This window comes from Podarcis vaucheri (assembly GCF_965113315.1).
Source record: "Podarcis vaucheri genome assembly, chromosome: 7".
Taxonomy (NCBI): Eukaryota; Metazoa; Chordata; class Lepidosauria; order Squamata; family Lacertidae; genus Podarcis; species Podarcis vaucheri.
The window spans coordinates 37,637,802-37,654,461 of record NC_138765.1 but is presented as its reverse complement, the minus strand read 5'-3'; positions in this window follow the sequence as shown (position 1 = coordinate 37,654,461).

The window sequence follows — 16,660 nt, the reverse complement described above, 5'->3', positions numbered from 1 at the left end:
AGCAACGTTGTGCGTGACACGTTGTGGCTCCCTTCCTAAGCCAAGCAGAAGATTGCTAGGCTTTGGGAAGGAGGCATCAGGCTTTAATACTTTAATGCTTTAATTTAGCAGGTACATTTAGGGCACCAGCCTAGTCCCCCTAGATCATACACCATCGATGGGACCCCATATCCTAATTTCTGGTTGTGGCGACCTAGCTAACACAGGGTGCATGCTTTTACCAAAGGCTCCAAGGATGAGGATTTTTTGGTCTGGATCACTAGATAAGAAAAGGAGGTGATATTTATGCTCTCTGCATTTTAGATGTTGGCAGGCATGGGGGCCCTGTGGAAGGCAATTAGCGGGGAGGGTTCATTAGCTGGCAACCTACAGCTGATACCCTTGGCAATTGGTCTCTCCAGGAAAGCGACAGTCTGACCGAGGCGGAAGCTTTAGGCTTTACCTTTAGCCACCTTACATAATTCTTTATGTCACAACAGATTAGTTGCTGAGATATAAGTCCACGGGTGAAAAAGGTGTTGGGAAGAAGACTTGTCAGGAGCCTAGAATTGCTTAACTAGTCATTAGCATAAGCCTAATGGCTTTTTCTTCCATCGCTTTGATGGTTATTTGTTACTTTCAATTTAATTTTATGCTAACTGATTCAGGTGGGTTATATACAGCTGCTTTGCATTAGCATTGCTAAACCAGGAGTAATTCAGGCCGAAACATAGACTCAAATATTTATTTTTTCCAGCGCAGTTGAAACCAGCAACTGCAAGGTGATGGTGTGTGAGGGAAGGGAGGGGATGCTGGGAATTTAAAATGGGTGATTATGATAAAATTAAGCAGTTGGGATGTCAGTACAAGTTTGCTAGGAGGCACTTTGGATTGTACGCCTCTCCGGAAAAAGTTCCATGAGCCCCAGTATTCTCAGATGCTGTAAACCTGGGATTAGCTTTAAAAGAGCAATGGCTGTATCTATCAAGAGGGATGGAGGAGAAATTGAATTCAACACACACTGAAGACCAAAACTATCACACTCACACTTTCCAAAATAATCTGTAAACTGAGGCACAACTATCCTTTAAATTTGCACTTATCTGAATTTTGCAATGCAGTTTTTCAAATAAGCAATGTTTGTAGAAATGACACTCCCTGCTCCTCAGATTTGAGGATTTTTAAAAATTGAATTTATGAACTAGAAATACAAAAGTAAAAACTATAAAAAATTAACCAAAAAAACTTGCAGGATTTGCTGCCCAACCAAAATTCCCTACCCCAAAGTGCCTTGAATTACTTTTGAGTCAATTACTCTCGGTTTATAATATCATCTAATATACAGGTTAAATATGACTGCATTATACACTTACATGGATTATTTGTAAGGGTTTCAAATTACAGATCCATTTTATTAATTTTTAACCTGTATAAAATTATACTCCTGTTTTACATTTACTTATTTACAATTTAATAAATTCCAAATCTTTGCATGTTGTAGTTGAGGATTTACATTATTGCACATGTTTGTGAAGAAAATAACAGTTATAGTATAACTTAACAAATTTATCAGATTTGTAGTTCCCTTTGTTGTGTTAACTTTTCCAAGAAATCTATGTACCATATATATTTTTTATACCCAATATTGGATTGTTGGTCCTTTTAAAGTTTTAAAGTTCTTTGCTAGCAGAGTTTTCAAAATATGATTGTATTTCCTCCATAGAAACAGATCTTTTTTATGATGCTCTGATCCCATCTGAAGTCCATTGATGGTCAGCTGTTAGTCTCCCAGGTCTCAGGGGGATGCATAGTGGTTACATTAAGACATAGAAGAAGCTCAATGTAGAGATTATGTTGAAGACACATTATTAAAGTCTTTTGGAGTGCTGTGTGCTCCAGAACAGAAATCCATTCTACAAAGACTTGAATCTCTTAAAGGTAAATAAATCAAAGTAGACAGATCCACACATATTTTTTGATTGAAAAGATAATTGTAAGGGAGACAGCTTGTCTACACCCTTTAGTGTTGTGCCAGAGCCTAATTTAAACGAGTCACCAAAGGAATGAATATTTCCAAATAAATACACAAAGCAAACTTTCTCCATTTAATGAATTGACTGAAAAGTGGTATCTGGAACTCCATGAATTAGGATCATTGGCTTCTTTTAGTTTGGGAGATCAAGAGAACCATTTGCTGTATTTCTGGAGAAGAATGGCAGTAACAAAACCTTACTATAGTGTTTGATAAGTGTGAATGTTAAGAGGATGGATTGATACCATACAAGACAATCTTATCGATTCCTTCAGAACTCTCCCAAAGATAGAGGAGGAGGCTTTGGACAGTAGATTTTATGTTCTGAGTGGGAAACTGATGGGGAATATAAAATCATTTGAGACTAAGATGATCCAGTACATTTGTCTATACAGGTTATTAAAGCAGTTAAGTTAATATTGTCCAAATGAGCAACAGAGTATAAAGGATGATCAAACCAAAAACTTGATTCTCTATAGAACAAATCAGTAGCATAAAAGGTACTTTGATGGACACCTGATAGAACAAGTTCTGAATTTTAATAATATAAAATTATTTGGGCAAAACATATCACTCAGTATGTTCATAGCAACCTCAAACCGCAGAGAGAGGTATGAATGATTTATTATGATTTCATTGTGCAAAAGCAGTGTGTGAGTTACTTTTGTAAAAAAAAAAAAGTGACTAATAAGTTTAATAAATAAATAATAAAATCAGCTCTAGGAATCCACATATGCAGGAACATAGCACAATTATTGCCTGGTTTGAACCTTCTGAACTATAGATGACCTAGATTCATTTGAAAAGGCCAGTGGTTAAAAAGAAGAAGAAGAGAAAGATAATATTTGAAATAGAAGAATATGTCTTAGGTGAAACGTTTATTAGAAAGTACTATATAAATGGGATGGGTTTAAGAACAGCACGGAAGGAAAGGCAGGAAGTCAAAGTTTAAAGAGAAATGTATGACGAATGTGAAATTTGGAATTTATATGTGTAGATTTAAAGATTTAATAAAAAATTGACACAAACACACAAACAAAAGGCCAATGGTCATTGCCAAAATAACAGAATAAAGCTAGATGTTCCATTAATTAAAACCCACATATAAGTCAGTGTTGTTTTTTTGGCTGAAGACAAATGTTTGAAATGTAGAATCCTTGGAGTGGGTGGGTATGCTTCTTTTGGATAAGCTCCATATGGCCGTTCTGAATCTGGGTTTTTCAATTCCTTACTTTTATTGTTTGGGCTATGTCAAGGCCAGATGCAATAATTGACAGAAGCTTAGCTTCAAAATAACTGTGATGATATCTCACCCCTTCATAAATCAGCCCCCCCCCCCATGCCCCTGTATTGTGATTAATCCTGCTCAAGTACTCTGAGGATTTGATTCAGAGAAAGTTGAGGTTTGCCTTGACACAAGCTTGGCTAAATGAGCATTCCTTGGGGGACCACAATGGCCATATAAGCAGTATTCCTCGGAGTTTGTCTCAATCACAGGCATGCCAGTTCAGCATATCTGAATCTTGCATGCCACAGAGCCCCTGTTCTGACCCCCAATTGGGAGAATTGCAGATTCTATGCAAGGAGACATATCCTTGTTGCACAATGCTGTGCAAAGATATGTGCATGGTGGCTGCCTTTAAACCCCTGCCCATCTAGCCCAGTTATCTGTTCATATTCAGAAGCATCACTGCCTCCAACTAGCTTCCATCGACAACCTTCTCCTCCATGAATTCATCTAATCCTCTTTTAAAGCCATCTAAGTTGGTGGCCATCACTGCCTCATTGGAGAGCAAATTCCATAGTTTCACTCTGTGCTGCATGAAGAAGGATTTTCCTTTATCTGTCCTGAAACAGTCAGCTTCACTGTATATCCGCGACTTTAAGGACTCAGCTATGCAGCTGCAAATAAAACGTTTTAAGTGTGTTTTAAGAGCAGTATACAATGTGACACCAGATGGCGATGGTAAGCCTTATGGAAAATTCAATGTATTTTTAAAATTTTTTTTTTTTAAAAAAGCATTTTCAGAGCAGTTTTTATACATGTGTAGATTCCACCCTAGTATTATAAGAGAAGGGGAAAAAACTTTCTTCACTTTCTCCATGCAGTATATAATTTTATAAACTTCTATCATGTCCCCCTGTTACCAGCCTCCTTTCCCAAGTAAAAAGCCATGGGAGTCATGGGGGATAGTCACTCCACCCCCTTGGTCATTTTTTGTTCCCTTTTCAGAATCTTTTCCAATTCTACAATATTCTTTTTGAGGTGAGCTGAGCAGAATAATTTCTCATACTTTTGGGTCATGCGTGCACCTCCTTCCCAAAGCTTGGTAAGTGCTTGCTAGGCTTTGGAAAGGAGGCTGGAGGACTCTGGGACCCTGTCAGAGCCCTCACGCCACCTTCCAAAAGCCAGGAAGTGCTTACCAGGCCTGGAGAAGGAGTCCTCCTTGGCTGCACGCCCAGTGTGGAGCCAGTGTGGTGCAGTGGTTAAGATTCATAATCTGGGGAACTGGGTTCGCGTCTCCGCTCCTCCACATGCAGCTGCTAGGTGACCTTGGGCTAGTCACACTTCTATGAAGTCTCTCAGCCCCGCTCACCTCACAGAGTGTTTGTTGTGGGGGAGGAAGGGAAAGGAGAATGTTAGCTGCTTTGAGACTTCTTTGGGTAGTGATAAAGCGGGATATCAAATCCAAACACCTCCTCCTCCTCCTCCTCCTCCTCCTCCTCCTCCTCCTCCTCCTCTTCTTCTTCTTCTTCTTCTTCTTCTTCTTCTTCTTCTTCTTCTGTGTGATCGCACTACTCACACTGCTCTAAATCCACCTATGTGTTCAGGAACACCAGCCCTTGACGCCACAGACAAGTGTTAGTTAACCTTCCCTCTGAGCATCTTGATTCTGAGGTTTGCTCCTAATATCTGCCTTGATTATGATCTTCTGACACGATAATTTACTGGCTGTTCTATGCAGATGGACTCTAGGAGCATGATTGTTTTAATTACAGCGAAATGCAAGAGAAGATTGGTTTGGTGAGTCAATAAATCAGTCGAGCCGAGCACATTGCGAAGCAGGGATAATATTTTGAGTAAGCAAGTGTCTCATGAGTGATCATGGCGCTGTTACACTTATCATTTATGGCCACAGATATATTGCAAACAAAATTAAATGGAGATGTCAATTTGGCAGGAAGGATGAGGCTCTAATTAAAAGGAAAGCACCCAGGACTCTCCAGTGTCCCTTTGGGAGGTGGTAGAGAGAGAGGAAAAGAGGCAGAAGCCACAACACACAAATTCCAAAGAGCCAACGGTGGTGACAGAGCACAGCATGGCCTCAGGTGAATCTCAGGTATGAGGGCTAAGAAGGCTATAAGGATGCCATATTTGGTTTGCTGGATCAGAGCCATAAAAGTCCACTAGGCATTCAACATCCTGTTCCCAGTAGTGGCCAGACAGGTGTCTCTAGAAGAAGTTCACAAGCAGGGGATAAAGGGATGATACTCCTTCCTATCTAAAAAAGCGCTTTCTTTCAGGCACAGTGCCCAAAATATGTGTTTCAGGGTGCCATGCCCCAGATCACAGCCCCAGAAAAAAGGTTTTTTTGGGGCGGCGGCAAGATAACTGCACGAAATCATGGTGCCCAAAATGGCTACTGTGCTCTCATGGGGGAAAAAAGAGATGTCTTGTTTTTTTCCAGGACAGTTGAGGGGTATGCAAACATAGTTGATGATTACTTGCATTTATCAGTCATTTAATACCAAATAAGAAGCCTCAAAGCAGTATGACAGGGTTTTTTTGCAGATGTGTGGGGTGGGGGACACCAGGGAGGTGATTCATTCCTCTTAACAAGAGGTAGTGGTCCCGGCATGCTGGAGGCCAAAGTGGGGAGATGTGGCTCTTACCATTTCAGCTTTCCAAGAGTCAGAGGTTCCCATACACATCGTCCATCTAGGGAGACAAGAGGCATTTTCACAGCTCAAGGTCACATCCTAGCTGGATGAAAAGACTAGAGGATGGATCAAAGCAGGGCCAGCGAGTGGTCTACCTTTCAGAGGGGGTGGGGGTGGAGAGAGAGGTCTGGAGAAGGCCACATTCAGCCCCTAGGCCTGATGTGTCCCACCCCTTCTTCAAGAAAATGTGCTTGGGCTGAGCATCTGAAAATCAATTAGAGGGAGAAAAGGAATGTGTGGGGAGAAGAAAGTTTTGTTGTCATCCCCTGCCAATCTGATTGCTGTAGAAGTAGCTGCTGCTGCTTACAGCCATGTGAGTCTTCTCTCTATTTATAGCTCTTTCTGATATTATTAATAATACATGGTGCATCTGATGAGAACCTGTGAAGTGGGAAGGCACTTTCCCCCAGGAGCAAGCAAGGACTTGCCTTCAAAGCAGAGAAAATCTCCAGAATAATTCAGACTAGCACATGGTGGCCAACGAGTAGCAATGGGGTAAGGTCCAAAAGGAGGAGGGCAAATGCGATGCTTAGAAGTTTCCAACAGCCAATGGAAGTGCCAGGGCAAAGGCCCACTGAGTCCAGCCTCATGTTTCTGGCATATGCCTCTAAGAAGCCTACAAGCAGGGGGTAGAGCTGAAGTCTTGCTCAGCTGCCCACCATTCCTCTGGGACTGCAAGCAAGCAAGGCTTGCCCAAGAACAAGGCTAATAACCATTGATGAATCTGCCTACCTCCATGACTCTGTACATTCAAGAGGGCAGCCATCAACATCACATTCTTTTAGTGGTGAAGTTATGAGACACAACATCCAAGTATTACAGCTTAGTCTTCCGATACAGACAACAAGAACAACAACAAGAAGAAGAAGAAGAAGAAGAAGAAGAAGAAGAAGAAGAAGAAGAAGAAGAACACAACATAAATTTATTATTTATACCCCACCCATCTGGCTGGGTTTCTCCAGCCACTCTGGGCTGCTCCCAACAGAATATATAAAAAAGTAACAAAACATCAAACATTAAAAACTTCCCTAAACATTTTATTTACATTTGCTAGAATAAGGATGAAGCTGGGATTGGTTGAGAAAGGACTGGAAAACAGACATTCACATATATAAGAAGGGATAGGAAGGGTACTGAAGGATAAACAACAGATAAATTGAACAAATGCCGCCATACTCTTTCTAACATTTAGAGAACTCACAGAAGAGTGGAAGGCAGTGAGAGCAAGCTTCTAGTTTTAACACTTCACCATCCCTCTCCTGAAGCACTGAGAATAGAGAGTGTTGGGTGAGATCTAGCCCTGGATTAGAAACTAGAGCTGTCAATGTGCAAAGTCCAGCTCCCTTTCTGCCTCTCTCCCCACCCTGGCATTCTTCCGTGGGTATTGATACCCAAGTCCAAAAATGACTAGTTGGGAATAGAATTAGCTAGGGGAGACCATCATTTACAAGAGATGGGATCCTAATTGAGCTTTGGAAATCTGAAATGAACGAAAGGATTGGCAGTGGCTATGGTGGGGAATCTGTTTCACTCCATAAGTGTGTCAAGGAGTGCATTGTACTGTTGTGTGTGGTATAAGAGTGAGGGTAGCAGCTTGGTTTTCAAGCACCAGGATGGGAAACTCGGACAATTCCAGTTTGGGCTGGTCTTCCAGTCTGTGCTGTGCAGAGCCTGTTTAGGGGCTTGTGACTCCCAGTAGGAACAGCAACTATGATTGGAAGGCATAGCACATATTTAAACTATGGAACTCAGTCCCACAGAAAGCCATGATGGCCACCACCTTTGATGGCTTTAAAAGACGACTGGACAAATTCATGGAAGATAAGGCTACTAATGGCTACTAGCCATGATGGCTCTGATCTGCCTCTACAGGTGGAGACAGTGATGCTTCTGAATACCAGTTGCTGGAAACCTCAGAAGGGGAGAGTGCTGCTTTTGTGCTTGAATCATGCTTGCAGGTTTCCCATTGCAGCATCTGGTTGGTCACTGGACACTGGACTACATGGGCCACTAGCCTGATCCAGCAAGCTCTTCTTATGTTCTTAAGGCTAGGGGTCAATACTATTCTACTGGAAGGGAAGGTCATTTTCCAGTCCTAAGATATTGGTGGCAAGTTGCTTAAAATGTGGTCATAAGTGGGGGCTGAATTCTGAGCTCCCCTTCACCCACAAGGTAGACCCAAACATGCACTATGCCCAAACTGCCCCATCCTTCCAGCAGCTACAGTACTAATATATTGCCTTTCTGCCCAGTGAACCAAGTGATGGGATTGTAGTTAGTGGTAATTTGAACATGTTTGGTCATCTAGAAATACATAACTAGATTGAAACATGAAAATGCCGCACGAGTTTGTACAATTGATGTATTTGGGTTCACTCAGCTGTTAACTTCATTGCAGGGAGGGATGGCAGAAATAATTTGCAGCCGCGCTCACATTTGCTTGCTGAACCTTTGCAAATTAAGCATATTGTATCCACCACCCCTATCTATCCACCTTAATGCTCAATTGAATAGTAGTAGTCATGGACACAGATGCTCACGGACCTCATTAATTCAAATATAGCATGCAGGATTATGTAACCAGGACTGTAGTCGGAGCTCAAGTTAGGATTCTTACCCCACCCCCATCAAATTAGGGGTGGAAAACTTCCAGTCCGTCAATAATTTTCTAGCTTTGCATGAGTATTTTTAAAAGAGAGGAGGGAAGGATGGAGTTGGAAATCTGGAGGAAAAGATGCATATTGAGGGACTTCTGCTTGTTGAATGGGTGTCATTATTAATTAATTAATTAATTATTGCATTTATATTCCTCCTTTTTATCCAAGCAATTCCAAGTGGCTTACATGGGTATCAATAACCCTGTGTGGCAGGTTATGCCAAGAGATAGTCCAAGAGACTGGTCCAAGGTTACCCAATGAGTTTCATGGCCAAGTGGGGATTTGAACCCTTGTTACTCAAATAAGATACACAACTAATATACTTGCAAATTACCCCAGGCAAGTGTATTGGCACTGGTAAATTGGCATTGGCATGAGGGCAGTAACCCCTGCATCCAGATTAAAGGCCTGTTCTTCTCTCAGTATACTTTCAGCTTGTATCCATGGCAGAACAGTGGTACTAGTTGACCAAAATAATTTACTATGTCGGTTTTGGCCTAACAATAGCTGCTATTTTATTGATTCTGTAAGTAAATTTTAATTTATTTTGAACACCACATTATGAAACGCCCATGAAAGGTAGAATGCAGATATTTTAAAGCAATGAACCAGCTTTACCATGGCTCTGTTCAATAGCCTGGCAACTAAGTCCCCATTGCTTCTAGCTTCTATCCAGTCACAGCTACCCTTGGGTAGAACCAAACATTCAGTGTAGCTCTATGATTCATTTGATGAGTAGCTTTGGTTTTACAAAATGTATCAGCTGATGGTCTAGTTAGGCATGATGCCAGAGACATGTGATTAAATTTCAAAAGCAGTGCATGAAAAGAGGAGTGCATTGGATTTGAGCCATAGAGCTGGTTGTGAACACATTGCACCCTTTCTTCCCATGCCATTTCCCTCATCTAAATCCTCCCCATATCTATCCTCTTACATTTCTGCCCCACCTTTCTTCCATCATGGAACCCAAAGCTGTGCACAGGTAATTCCCAGGAGGCCTCCCATCCAGGTATCAACCAGTTCCAGATCTGCTTAACTTCAGCAAAGGTGGTGGCCTCACAGACCATCAGACAATCCCCTGGGACCACATATAGGTATCTCCATGGCTGAATTTGATGAAAGCAACTACTTACAAGAAATGGCCTTACCCTTAGCTGTGCTTAGGATGTTCAACATCCACACTCCTCAGTTGCGACTGAGGAAGCAAGGTTGAAGCATTTGATGAAAGCTTGCAGTGTTTGGGACTTTTTAGTTTAGAGATCAGGTAAGAGGCGACATGATAGAAATGCATAAAATTGTAGAACTCATGGACAGTGAAGCTGAATGTTGGAAGATTCAGAGCAGATAAAACAAAGCCCTTCCTGCAGCACTTAGTTAATCTGTGGAATTCACTTCCACAGGAGGTAGTGATGGCCACCAATCTAGCTGGCTTTAAAAGAGGAGCAGACAAATTCATGGAGGAGAGGGCTGTTGACAGCTACTAGCCATGATGTCTCTGCTCTGCCTCCACAGTTGGAGGCAGCAATGCTTCTGAATATCAGTTGGTGGAAACCACAGGAGGGGAGAATGCTTTTATGCTTGAATCCTGTTTGCAGGATTCCTTTTGGGGGCATTTGGTTGGTCTTTCCTTCAAGGAACTCAAGGTGGCGTACCTGTTTCTCCTCTGCTTCCCGGTGAATTTGCCCTCTCTTGAATTTGGGCTGTGGTAGCCTCTCTCTGGTGTTTTGGCAGATACTGTCCTTGGGGCTCTACCCAAGGACATGCATGCACCCCAAAGATAGACCCCCTTTTCTCCCAATCTCAGCAAGATATGCTGAAGCATGATGCAGACTCCCCTCCATGGAATCAAAGCCCTGCTTGCAATAGCAACAACATTTTGCCACAACTTTTTCCACTGGGGTGGCGTTGTCCCTGTGAAGCATGGGGTTCCCAGCCAGGCAGTCACATTTCTTTATTAACATTCCACTCCAGAGATATTTTTACTCTTGTTTGAACTTTATTCTGGTGTGAGGCCAATAAATTCTTTGTGATGGATGGTCGTGCAGCTTAAACAGCAGTTTCTCCCAAACCAGATCTGAAAGCTGCTGTTGGACCATATTTCAAGGGCCAGTTTGCTGGTCCTTTCTCTCCATTTTGAGTTTGATTGCTCACCTACCTGAGGGTCTGGGGCTCAATGAATTTCCCATAAATATGCCAGCTTGCCTTATTTACACATGGCTATTTTGTCTCCTCATCTAGTTAAAGGAGATAATTTATGTTATGCATGCCTATTTATCAGCCATTATTTCGGTAATGCAAAAGGAATCCAAACATATTCACTATCCCAGACTTCCAAAAAAAGACCCTGATTAATACATCCGACCATTTGTTCAGCTGTTCTACTTGCTAATCCACAGGAGGGAAAAAAAACTTAATTAGGCAAATGGGAATCCAAAATATTGGGTCATTTCCATATGGTTATAATGAACTTCCTTTGGTTTAGAAAATGTTCTCTATCTGTGAAAGAGAGAAAGCAACACTTAGGAAGTCCAGAGCTGTGCATGAGCACAGAACAGGGAGGGGGCACCCAAGGCACTGGCGGAGGAAGAGGAGTGCAGGGGGAGCGCACTGCCCCTGGCAGCGCGATCCTGACAGGGTGCCATCGCGGCTGCCCCCAGGACATGCACCAGACCCACACCCGTGTTCTCTCCACCCCCCCCCCCCCGTGCTGGAGCATGAAGCTCCGCCACTGACCCAAGGGCCAAAGTTGGACCCTGAGTTGGGCATGGAAACATCCTTCAGTCAAAATGGAATACCAGAAGGTTGCACTTCAGAAGCCATTGCTTCTCTTTCTGGGTGCGCCCAGGGCTGGCAGGGTGCCAAAGAGCAAGTTGGCAGTAAATCACACTGTTCAGAGTTGGCGTTAACTCTTTATTAGCAAAAATATGATGCTGAAAGACTTGGCTGAGTATCAGGCCTAATGAGCCCAGCAGCTCATCCCTGGTAGGTCTGGCTCAACGATTCAGTTGCCTAGACTGAAAGTCCCTGCCTCCCCACAGCTGTCTAAGACCCCCTCCTCTTCAGGGCTTTCCCCAGGCAATCAGATAATGTGCCTGAGTGCAGCCTGCCACTACTTTGCCCATTTCAACTGCTTCTGGGAGATAAGAGGGGAGGGGAGCTTGTCACAGAAGGAGAGGGAGACACTTGTAACTCTTCACCAGCCTGATTCATCTCTGCTTCTTGGTCTCCCTCCTCCCACTTGCCAGCTTCAGCTTTTGCCTCTGATTCTGGGCTTCTCTCTGTCACTGACTCTCCCAGCTCACTAAGCCCTGGTACCTCTTCCCAGTCTTCTCCCTTCAAGCACTCATTCTTGTCCCACCACCACTCCCCAAGCTCTGAGCCTTCTTCCCTTGATGTTTCCCCAGCTGGTTCCTTTCAATGTTCCTCTGCATCCAACGAGTCCATGACACAGGTAAAGCAACTGCCTCAGGTGGCAGGATCCACGGAATGCATCACCCATTGCTGCTGCTGTGGTGGCAGCGACAGCTGTGGCACACTCCTTGGAGGCTGGATCTAGTGCCTCCTAGGCAGTCCCCCCCATGCTACCTCTACAGTAGCCTCTTGGTGAGTAGGAACCATTGCTGGTCTCCTCCCACCCTTGTTCTTGATGTAGGTCTTCACTCATCCCTTCTTCCTTGGTGGGCGACACTATTCTGTGGTTTGTCTCAGGTGCCAGAATGTCTTGGGTCAGGCCCGGAATCACTCCACAGCCTGTATCTATTTTGAAGCTTAGCTGATTATTGCAAGGTTCCATTTTTTGATTTTAGTAGAAATTGGGTACTATCAGTGATTGACTCATACGCTAAATTTTGCATTTCCTAGGATCATAGCATGGGAATCCCAAGAATGCCTACAGGGGAAGTGGGGTGGGGGTAGTGTGAAGCTTGGTGGTGGTGCCCAACATCCCTCAGGTGTTTACCCCAATTTGCAGAGGAAGAGGAATCAGAGAACTGAAGAGTTGGAAGGGTCCCCAAGAGCAATCTAGTCCAACCCCCTGCATAGCAAGAAACACAAAAGATTCATAGACTGTAGGAAAGTATGACAAGCCACAGAGCCTCAGCTGAAAGCAGTTTCTACAGGCAAAGCTTCATACTGAGCGGGCAAAGCAACATGGATTTGGGGTGGATGGAATTCTTAGGTTTTCCCTGGACCCTGAAAATGATGACCACTTGAACTATGGCTTTGTCCCATCATCCCTTTTTTTTGGCTGGGCAATTCCCAGCCTTAAGGATTCTGGAAGTGATCATCAGTCAGGAGGCAGCCCATTTTTGTTTTCCTCCCTTTCTCATTTTAGGAGTTCCTGAACGCTTGCCCAGAGCAAGGGCATGTTTGCCTCATTTGTCCTAATTGATTAATTCTGGACATTCTGCAGGTGACTAAGGAGCTGGAGAAAACCCCACAGCTCTCTGGAGGGCTGAGGGAAACAAATGCCTTTTGGGAAGCCACAAAGGCAGAATGGTGAAAGCAAAATGTAGCAAAAGACAAGAAAAGAAAAAAGAGGGAATGCTTTTCAGCGCTGGAATCTGCAAGATGCATCAGAGCCAGATGAGACAGAGAGTAATTTCAGATCATTAGCTGACCCATTTCCCTCCTGCCTCTTCTTGCTGCTGCTTTTGGAACATTTCAAAGTAAAGCCCATCTCTGAAATGGCCATACCAGGTAACCTTTGCTCCCAGAACATCCATTCCTCTGTGACATATCGGCAATTTACCTGGAGGAATGGGGAGTGGGGTGGGGTGGCAGCTGAGCTCAAGGCAATGGGGACAGCGACAATGAAAATGCAAGCTGAATAGCTAAGGTGGGGCCCTGGGCAGAGCACCAAGATTGGCGACTCTGTATGGGAAAAAAACTGTGAGTCAACGTGGTGTAGTGGTTAGAGAGTTGGACTAGGACCTAGGAGACCAGGGTTCAAATCCCCAGTCACCATGAAACTCACTGTGTGTGACCTTGGGCCAATCTCTCAGCCTATTCTACCTTACAGGGTTGTTGTAAGAAATGCAAGAACCATGTGTGCCTCCTCGAGCTCCTTGGAGGAAAAGGTGGGATAGAAATGCAATAAAAAGAACTTGTGTGGCGTTAGATGAGATGCTCAAGTGTAGGGCTTCAGTGTTCTCAGTCTTCCTCTGCAAATATTTTCCATGAATATCCCACAGATAGGTGATGTTCAGTTTTTAATTAAAGGGCTAGTGCCATGCTGTTTTTATTATCATTGCTGTTACGTTTCAAACAGTTTTAATTCTATCAATGTTTAATTAATGATTGGTTTTTCTGTGTTTTCAGTGGTTTTTGTTTTAATCTGCAAGCCACCTTGAGTCATATCAGGTAAAAAGGCAGGGTATGTATGTATGTATGTATGTATGTATGTATGTATGTATGTATAAATAAATAAAGAAGCAAGCAAGCTGCCCCGTGTTCTTTTCTCTCTGTGGCACAAGTTATTCAGTTACTCCATGGCAGGCAGACCTTATGCTAGTGTCAGGCAGTGGCAGAAGGCTAGCTCAGAGGATAAAGTTAGATGCAAGAAAGGCTTTCTCTAACTGGATTTTTTTTTTTTTTTTGCTCCTGATGCTGCTTCATTAGACCAGCAAATAAAAATATGTTCCTAGAGAAAATGGTGTTTTATTTAATAAGATTTTGGATAGGGAGGGGAAAAACAGTTATTGCGTCTGACAAGGCAGCCCACCCATTGTATGAGCGATGGTACATGCCATGGGAAAAGCAGCAGATGGGGAAGCCATAATATTTGCTGTAAAACTTGTTGTAAAACCTGAATATTAATAGAGTAGCCGCATGCAATGTTTCCCTTGGGGCTGTTTACTTTGCTGAATACATAAAGCACGGTATTAAAACAACTTGACTAAATGTTTACAATTAGAATTAAGAAATTAATCATCACATTTCCTTCTATTCTTTTTATTATTTTTTTAATAAAAAGAGGATTATTGCAAAGCGGAAAAGCTCCAAAGTGGGTTTCTGCTCATTGCAAGAGAGGCAGTTTGCTTTTGGTAGATGGGAAGAAGCCCAGAGTGGGCCACAAAACCCAGAAATAACTTGCCTTTGGTATAAATTACAAGGAACCAGCACACTTTTTTTAAAAAAAGGGCACAGCACAGACCACATGCCAGAGTCCATAAACTGCCTGGTTTAATTTTCAGATTATTTCACACATATTTTAGCTATATTAGTCTGATTTTAATTTGGTGTATCTTTTGTAAGCAAAAAAGAGCTCTCTCTGAGGTTTTTGGGTTTTTTTTTAATGGTGAATCGGGCTATAAATGCAATATATTTCAGAACACAGTATGGGAGGAGAAAATATATTTTAAATAACTGTTGGAACTCATCCTTCCCTAGAAATCACAACTTTTTGGCCTGAAGCCTTAGATGTGTGTGGGATGATTTGCAGTCACACCCGGGCGAGTAACTGCACTCTGCACATGCACAGCCACCCATTTATTATTATTGAGTCCTGACATTGGAAACAAGGTGATTAATGGTTAAATCCTGGCAGGGGCCGCCCTGCCCCACTCCATTTAAAGGGCAGAGTTGGAAGCTGAGCCAAGCTCAAAGAAGTCCAACCCTCCTGCTCCTTTTCCACAGGATACTTCAAGGCAGAAGAGGGAGACAATAAGAAGTAGTCCAGGATGCCCTGAAGGTCAACACTGAGCATCTATTAATGGAAACTAATAAGGGAATTTGAAATAAGGCGACCCTAATTTCTCCTCCATGAAACAGGAGGGAAACCCAGCCAAAGCCAAGTGCAGGCTCCCAGCTTAAGAGCGAAAACACCTCCATTTGGGCTCAGCAGGCTGGTTTTCCTTCTAATTTTGCTCTAATATCTCAGATATATGGCTTTGCCTCAGATGTGTAGCTTTTGATGTGTGTTTCTGCCTGGTTCACAAAGGTTGCCTTTTATTGGGCATGTTTCCTCTCACAGAAGGACTGCACCCATCTCCTCTTGATGTAATTTTCTCCATTGCCCTCCTTCTCTCTTCCATTCCCTTTCATGCATCAAACAAAAACAAGGAGAGCAGAGAAAAGACGACAGGATGGCGAGGCGGCGGCAGATCAGTGGTAGGGGCGGAGGATGAGCTTTTGATGAGCATTTACTTCGCTGCCTTATGGCCTGCTCACAAATCGTTCTGCTTAGGCTTTAAATCAAGCAAGGAGGATGAGGACGGCAGTCTAGCAGCTGGATTTTACACGTTTATTTGGAAGGAAGCGCCATTGACCTCAGTATGAATGCCCCTAACCCAGTGTGGCATAGTGGATAGTGTGTGCCCCAGGAGACCAGGGTCCGAATCCCCATTCAGCCATGAATGAAGTTCACTCGGTGACCTTGGGTTAGTCACTTATTCTCAGCCCAACCTCAAAGGGTTTCTGTGAGTGTAAGATGGGGAGGGGAACTATGTAAGTCATCTTGGAGGAAAGATGGGATACAAATGCAATAAATAAATTATAATACCCACACCCTGACTGGAGGCAAATCCAGGATTGTGGTGCAGCACTCTAAGGGGGTTGTGTGATGACCACCTTGCATTTTTATGTATATAGGAAGAAATTGTTAGAATTCCTGCTCCATGATTACAGTCATGGGATTGTAGTCTATCACATGACTGTGTATGTTTTGACTCCACAGAGTTGGAAGTGACGGAGACAGGATGTTTGTGTTACTGTGTTCTGTGAAGTGGGACTATTGTCCTTTGTTCTTTTTCTCTTTGCTGTCTGATGCTAGAGAGAGAGGGAGCCATGTTGCAGTGTTCCGTGTGTGTTTATATGTAAATAAAGTAGATTAGACAAAATGCTGAGTTGCTGAGGTCTGTTACGCAAACTGTGAAGACACTGTGGATCCCTAAGTGTGCCGATGTCTGTTGGCATTGGTCGCTGTGATGTTCGGGCAGAAGAAGGCTTTTGAAGCACCCGAACGATCAACCAGGAGGGAGGGAACATGCCAGTCGGGCATGTGTCTCTGCCAGGGTCCTACTCGAGAGTAGGACGAGCTCCTGACAGAAAT